The sequence below is a fragment of the Theobroma umbraticum genome, unplaced genomic scaffold (genome assembly GCF_002168275.2).
Source record: "Theobroma umbraticum cultivar Fairchild unplaced genomic scaffold, ASM216827v3 scaffold_2.0, whole genome shotgun sequence".
In the NCBI taxonomy this organism is placed as follows: Eukaryota; Viridiplantae; Streptophyta; class Magnoliopsida; order Malvales; family Malvaceae; genus Theobroma; species Theobroma umbraticum.
Window position 1 is genome coordinate 596,012 of NW_018397277.1, and position 7,866 is coordinate 603,877.

The window sequence follows — 7,866 nt, forward strand, 5'->3', positions numbered from 1 at the left end:
ATGTGAGTTCAATTGCAATCCTAGAAAAATAAATTAGCTCATAATATCTAATAATACAATATCCAAGAAATTCAGTCATGAATCCAAGTTAAAGAAAATAAGAAAAGCACAAAAGTAAGAGAAAAAACTAATAGTTAGAGCTTTGTGATCTTGATTCGCCCTCCAATTCTCTTATTTTCTTGCTTTGTTCTTGACTTCAAATCTCCAGAATAGTTGCTTGCTACCTCATTCTCAAAATCTTTGAAAAAGGCCCCTTAAATAGGTTCAATAACCTAATTTCTAAAATCTCATCACCTTCTCTTATTTTTGGAAAGTCACCCAGCGCTGCAGTGCTACTTTTCCAGTGCTGCAGCGCTGAGCTTTTTGGAAATTTGTATGTATACTTCCTTTCATCAAAGCTGTGGTCTTGTTTTCCCAGAGCTATGGCAGTCTATCAAATTCAAACATGAGTTTCACCCAGATATGTTCCAAACTGAGTAAAGTAGTAAACAAAAAATTTGTAGCCCTATCTCTTAAATTTCTAATGGAATAATAATCATATCAATTGGACTTCTGGATTGAAAGATATGCTCCAAATACCACATCATGTTTAGTCCTTGCATACTGCTGCAATGCTACGACTTTGACAAATATTTTGACCATGATCCAATTAGAACTGGGAAAATTAGTACACATAAACATTATAGTTCTTCTTCTTATAATTCTAGTGATCTAGAATCACCTCATTTGGAGTTTTTTAGAGAGAGATATGGTTAAAATACCAAAACATATATGAATGAAGCCATCACCATACTTGCATGATTTTCATCAAATGAGCCTTTTTCATCAATTTCTTAAAAAAGCCATAAGAGAAATTAGTAATTACTACTCTTAAAGTAATTTAAATCAAAATAATATAAAATTTAACTAAAATAACTTAAATTAATCACTTAACAAGTAATCAAACTTAAACTAGAAAAACACCTAAAATGCTAAAATCTGAACCTAAAATCTCAAATATCTAGCTTCTTAAGCTCCTAAAATGTGTCAAAATAACTCCATATAATAGAGTTATCATGGGTGCCTAACCAAGGATGCTTTTTGGTATAGTATGAAGCATGCGAAGGCAAATGAGTGGTCAAGATAGGAATCATCACCTTAAGTGTTTTAAAGGACACATCCGATTAGTTTTTGGTTAACATTAGCTTATTGACGTCGTTGGCTAAGGGGACTTAGAGATTATGAAAAATATTTCATAAGTTTCTATAAAGCTAATAATAATTGTAGGAATGAATATGGAGTTCAATAAGAATAGACATTATACCAAGTTCTTATCATCTGTTGGATATATAATAGCGGAATGAATTACACTGATAAACTATACAGTGAAAGGTTGTCAAAAAACCCTTTGACTCTCCTAACAATTGGGTGGTTATGATGCATTGCTAGATACCAATCTTTGTCTATGAAATTGATTATAAATTAATTGATTAAAATTTATATTAATCAATTAAGTCATTTATTAATTCCATTACCAATATGTTAGGAATCTAATAGTTTACACACAATGATTGCATTTGAATTAAAATGAGAGAATGATGATTTAAGTTAGACCTAAATAACATGGAAGGCAATTAATTTCTATAAGTTTAATTATAAAGAGTTTAATTAAGTTTTGGGCATAATAAATAAATAGTTAAATTATAATGTTCAAATTGCAATAATATAAAGGAAATTATTTCAATTTAGTTTCCATTAGGCTTAGTTAAAATAGTTTAATTAAGTCATGGGCTTATATTGTAATGTGTTATAATTTGGAAGGCCTTATTACAAAATTAAAGTTAATTTTAACCTAGCTATATAAATCACATTTAAATATTTTTCCATATATAAAGAAAAAGAGTTGTCAGAAAGAGAAAAAAAGAGTTTCCTCCTTGTGTGTCATACCCTATTTTGTGAAGGAGAAAAATTATTTTTGAAGCAAATTTTCAAGTGTGTGATTCGACCATCCTTGTGATAAATGGAAAGGGATAAGTGTTGTCCCCTTTTGCTAGCATAGTTTAAGTGAAATTGTGTGTACTACTATTAGAGGCTTAAAGCTTGATTGGCTAGTGTTCTTGCTTCTTGTGGTGTTTACGGGTTGTATTGAGGAAATTGCTATTTCTATAAGAAGAATGTTGTCAAGGTTAGTTTTTGATTTGATGATTTTATATGCCATTCTATGTGTTAAAATATCACTATGGTGATTCGTGGGTCGAGGTCTGTTTTGTTTTTAAAGTTTTAATTTTTTTTCTATTATGTAATTTCCAGCATGCCATTCATAGCCAAACCCAACACATCCATTCATTCCCAATCCATTTGTGGAGAAGAGTTGTCACTATAATTGGTGGACTAAGAATAATTGGGGAGAATCAACCTCTTAATCTTGTCTTTTTGTTAAGTTATCTCATCCAGGACATAGATTAGGTTGATGGCCTTTTTTGTTTTTCCCTCTTCATTGAATTTTACGATTTGTTGAGGTATTCTTTATCTAAAAATGACTATATCCCTTTTTCCTAAGAATCATATTATTGATTCTTTGTGTGATTTCGACTAAAGTAGCAAAAGTGGAAAGAGGTAAGTTTTCAAGCGAAACCTAGACTCGTCAAATATCCATTAGATGCAAACTTTCACAAACTCATTCCATCATGAGACTTTTGTATGTCTAACACCTTTTCTTTGAAGTGTTAAATATATTCAATGAGATCCTTTCTAGACTTTTGATGCTCTCTTCCCAAGTCAACAAGATGTAATCTTCTTTTAAGTAGAGAAGAATTTCTCTTTAAACATCTTGCACATTTGGCTCCAAGATTGCACAAAAGCAAGGTTGAAATTGACATACCATGTATAAACCCTTTCCATAAGAGGCTTGGAGAATATCTTCAACTTCAAATCATCATCCAATCTTGCTACTCTAAGGGTTTCCACAAACTTCATAACATGCTTTCATGCATCCCCGATCTTACCATTGAATTGCTTGAACTTGAGGCTAGTGTATTCCTTAAGATATGGCTTAACAGTTACATTGGTTAAGTTGAGTAATTTAAGATCAAATTCAAAAAAGTTCAGGCTCTTATTCTATTGATTGAGTAACCTCTAACGCTCTTAGTTTTGTCATAAATCCCTGATTAATGTTTAGCGAGATCACTGCAATGGAGGTAGTGGCTAGCATAACTACCATAAGGGGATTGGTCATGTTAGGATTTTTAGTGACTACCACATCAACAATATTTTCTCCATTTCCTCTATTCCTATTTGTGTTCGCAACCAAGAGAGTGACTTGTCAGGAACATTTTCATTACTGTTAAGGTGTGTAGGTTAAGCATGAGAACTAGTAACAAAAAAGGATACAAGTTGGGATATCATCTCATCATTCGCTTATTGTTATCCTCTATTGTTTACATCCTCTTGTAAGACACTTGGATCATTTTCATCAAGTCTTGGATGTGAGTGGAAATAGATTCGAATTGGTCATTGGTAGAACTGTCCATCTATTCTAGTAATGCAAGGCTTTTCTAGTAAAATTTTACTTAGTTCAATCATGCCTCTCTAATGGATCCTGCGAAATGTAAAAGGATTCTTGTGATAAGAAAAGGTAATGTTGCAAATAAATAAAAAAGATCTGCCAGAGGTGGTGAAAAGAAAGACTAAAGTAATTTTTGAAATATTGAATGCTGTGATAGTTGCAAGAGAATAAGTAAGTGGTAGAGTAAGGTTGAGAATAGAGTAAAGAAAATGAAGAGAATAGGTAAGTGGCAGGGGAAGGCTGAGCATAGGAAGAGAAAGGCTCAGTAGAAGAGAATTTGAAAAAGAATATTTAAAGATATTGTGTGTGAAAGTCTATTTGCCTCTATCTAGGAAATGGAGACTTTTTTTTATGGCTTTAAAAAATAAATTATTTTTGGAAATAAGCATCGAGATAATTTTAACTGTTTTTAACCACCACAGTAGATTTTGAGACAAAAATGCCCTTAATGAGACATTCGTTGAGGCGCACCATCAAACATGGGAAAAATCAAGAAATAAATAGATAAATATGTAAATAATTTACGAAATTCTAATTTTCTACAAAACATCCATTTTTTTTAGCTAGCTTGTGCGAGGGCCAAAATAATGTTGCATGATAAGGGTTTTCAGATATTTTGGACATGGCATTTAGAGCCGATCCCGGTGAATCGAAAACTCCGAGGATGATGTGCAACCAGAAATCCATGATACGGTAGTGAATCGGAAGGAGAAAGATGTGAATCCAAAACACGAAATCGTCGTGCTACAGTAGGGCATATGTGAGATGACCATGGCATGGCAGGGTTTAGAGTTTGTGACACGACTAGGAGGGAATATGTGAGTTGACATTGTGATAATATGTGACACGGCAGAAAATGTAGCATGAAACGACATGGTGGGAATGTGTGACAAGACAGTGACATGATAGGGTTTAGAGTTTGGTGACACGACATGGAGGGAATCTGTGACACTCCAAAGTTCAGAGTTTATGACACACCATGGAGAGAATTTGTGACACTTCAGAGTTTAGAGTTTGTGACACAGCATGGATGGAATCTGTGACACGACATTATTTAGAGTTTGTGACAATCCATGGAGGGAATCTGTGACACGGTAGTGTTTAAGGTTTGTGACACGCCATGGAGGGAATTTGTGACACGCTAGTGTTCAGAGTTGGTGACATGACATGGAGGGAATCTGTGACACTTCAAAGTCTAGAGTTTGACACAGCATGGATGAAATTTATGACACGATAGGGTTCATGCTTTGTGGCACGCCATGGAGGGAATCTGTGACACATCAGTGTTCAGAGTTGGTGACACAGTATGGAGGGAATCTGTGAGACGCCAAAGTTCAGAGTTTGATACGGCATGGATGGAATCTGTGACATGGTAGTATTCAAAGTTTATGACACGCCATGGAGGGACTCTGTGACACGTCAGTGTTCAGAGTTGGTGACACGGCAGCGAAAGACATTTGTGACACGGCAGCGTTCAGGGTTGTGACACGCCATTGAGAGAATCTGTGACATGCCATGTGTGTGTTAGAATGTATGGTTTGTCACCACGTGACATGACATGTTTGAAAGCGGAAGAAAAAAAGCGGGCAAAAAAAACGAGGAAACCTATTCGACTTCCAATGAATAAATATTATAAGGCCATCTCATTTTAAATTAATTATTTTTCAAAAATCGTAAATGTCTATGTGAAGGGTTCTTAGAGAGTTTGATTCATTCTTCATTCCTAAAGGTACCAGAGAGTCGGACTTCCTTCTTTGCAAGCTTAACAAGATGAGAGCAACAATGTCGGTTATCAATGAAGAGGTTAGTCAGTCTGAAATTAAAATTTTCTTCTATTTTTTACTTTTTTGTTGGATTTGTTTGATATGTTCGTGTTATTGCCTTTTGGAATGGTTATGTTAGATTAGTTTAAGAGGAAATTATGTTTAGGGTAGTTTAAGGTGATTTTTGAAATGTTATTGCTTTAGTTAAATTGTTTTCTTCTCGGTTTTATGGTCTTATGGTCGTACCAAAGCTTTGAAGGAGTTTCGCGTCTGCATATAGTGTCATGACATTTGACTTGTTATGCACGGCGTGTCACCATATTTTACTTGTTATGCATGGTGTGTCACCGCATTTTACTTGTTATGCATGGTGTGTCACGACCTTTTACTTGTTATGCATGGCATGTCACTACCTTTTACTTGTTATGCATGGCGTGTCACGACATTTTACTTGTTATGCATGACGTGTCACCACATTTTACTTCTTATGCATGGCATGTCACAACCTTTTTACTTGTTATGCATGGCGTGTAACCACTTTTTACTTGTTATGCATGGCGTGTCACAACCTTTGTCTTGTTTTGCAAATGCAGTTCAGACAGTATGAGGATCTTGACAGTAGTCTTATTGTGCCCAGGGAGAAGTGGGCATTCAATGTCTCGATTAACACCCATTGTAAGTGATCGCAGCTGCATTACATCTAAAAGACTCTTCAAGAGAAAGGGGAGTATGATGCAGTGAAGCGAACGTGCTTCGGAATGCTGTTGGACGTATATCCGCAAGGCTACTTTTACGTTGGACTCCTGCATAACATCATGATTCATCGAATCAGTGTGAGAGATTCAATAGAGCATGAGCTATAGTTTGCCATTGGGACAAGCAAGGCACACATATCGAAGTAGGAGTTCTACCTTATCACGAGACTAAAGTTTGGTCGAATGCCCGATGTGTTTAGCTGACCATACGAAGTGGGTGTGGACGGAATCCATGTTAGATACTGGAACGGCCAGGAGAGCATTAAGCTACAATGGTTGCTTCAAACGTTCTGCGATGGCAACTTCTAGTGACCAGGAGATACAATGAAGATGGCACTAATCTTGATCGCGAATAACATTTTATTTAGTCAAGATTACCGTAGACGGGTGACACCTTAGCTTTTCTCATTAGTGGAGGATATTGATGGTTGGAATGCCTTCTTATGGGGTCACTATGTTTGGAGGCTGATGTTGGATTAGCTTTTGAAGGGGTTCGAAGTCCCTGCCACAAGCTTGCAGAAGGATACTCGTTTACGATACAACATTTACGAATTTGTGTGGGTTATTCAGGTACTGTCACGTAACATTTAACATTTTCCTTTTGACGTGGTTGCACTCGTTCAGCATTTATGGTTTGATAATGGTTACTTTTGACATGCAGTTCTGGGCAATGGAGGCAATCCTTACCTTGCGACAAATAGTTGCCCCATCTGGTCCGAAGGAGAACATTTACCCACGAATGTGCAAATGGTAGTGCAATCAGAAGCCAAAAGACTTTTATAAGACAATTCAACAGTTGGAGTCATCTGAGCAGGTGAGTGAACAACAACTAATTTCTGTTGTGAATTTGTAAACTCATTTTCTATAAAATTTAATGAAAACTCATATTTTGCAGTTTTGGGCTGTCTAGACATTGGAACTGACCCCGGAGGAGGCCAGACGGGACTATTTTGTTGACATCGATGTGCCATTATCTGAGGGCCACCAATACGTGCCAATCTGACAATTGGAAGATCAATCGAACTAAGGCTTAGGTGCGAAGGAAAAGAGAAGGAACTTGAAGCAGAAAAGATCCACTAGTGGCGTGAAGCAGAGGCGCACCGCCGTTGTTGGAGTTGATAAGCTGTCGGGCGCTAAGTTTATGGAGGAAAGGGGCGACCATGGCAATGGCAGTGAACAGCCGGTAAGGATGGTTCTACCGATATTTGTTCAACAATCCGATAGGTGATTATCGACTAACCCTTTGTGTTCGCAGGTGGTTAAAGCAACGACAGCTCCACAACCACCGAGAGGTCCTCTTCAGATGCACAGTGCTAACGAGCCGTCGGTAAGATCAGTTCTAACAGTTTGAGTTCACCATTTCTATATATGTTTAGCGAGTAACAGAGTTATATCTGTTATTGCAATTGACAGAGGCAACGACAAGTCCTGAACAATCGAGCGGTTCAGCCCAACCGCACAGTCGGAATGACCTTTTGGTAAGAAAATTAAAAGTGTAACAGTCAATGTTCAACGATATTTATTGAATAACACAGTAATAACAGTATATGGTCTTGCAGTTCACCCATGCGAGAAGAGTCAATGCCGGAGTTGTCACGATACGTGAGCTACGACGGGTCATGTGCAGGCATGAAAAAGAGATGTTGGAGCTGAAGGCTTCAGTTCAGATATTGACTCTCGCAATGCAGAGCATGGAGGACTGTATCATTTGTCGAATTCTAAACAGCCTGAAATCACAAGTATGTTATTATATCGTTGCTCATATAAAATTGACGTACTTTTAGCACATGTAGTCTAATATTTT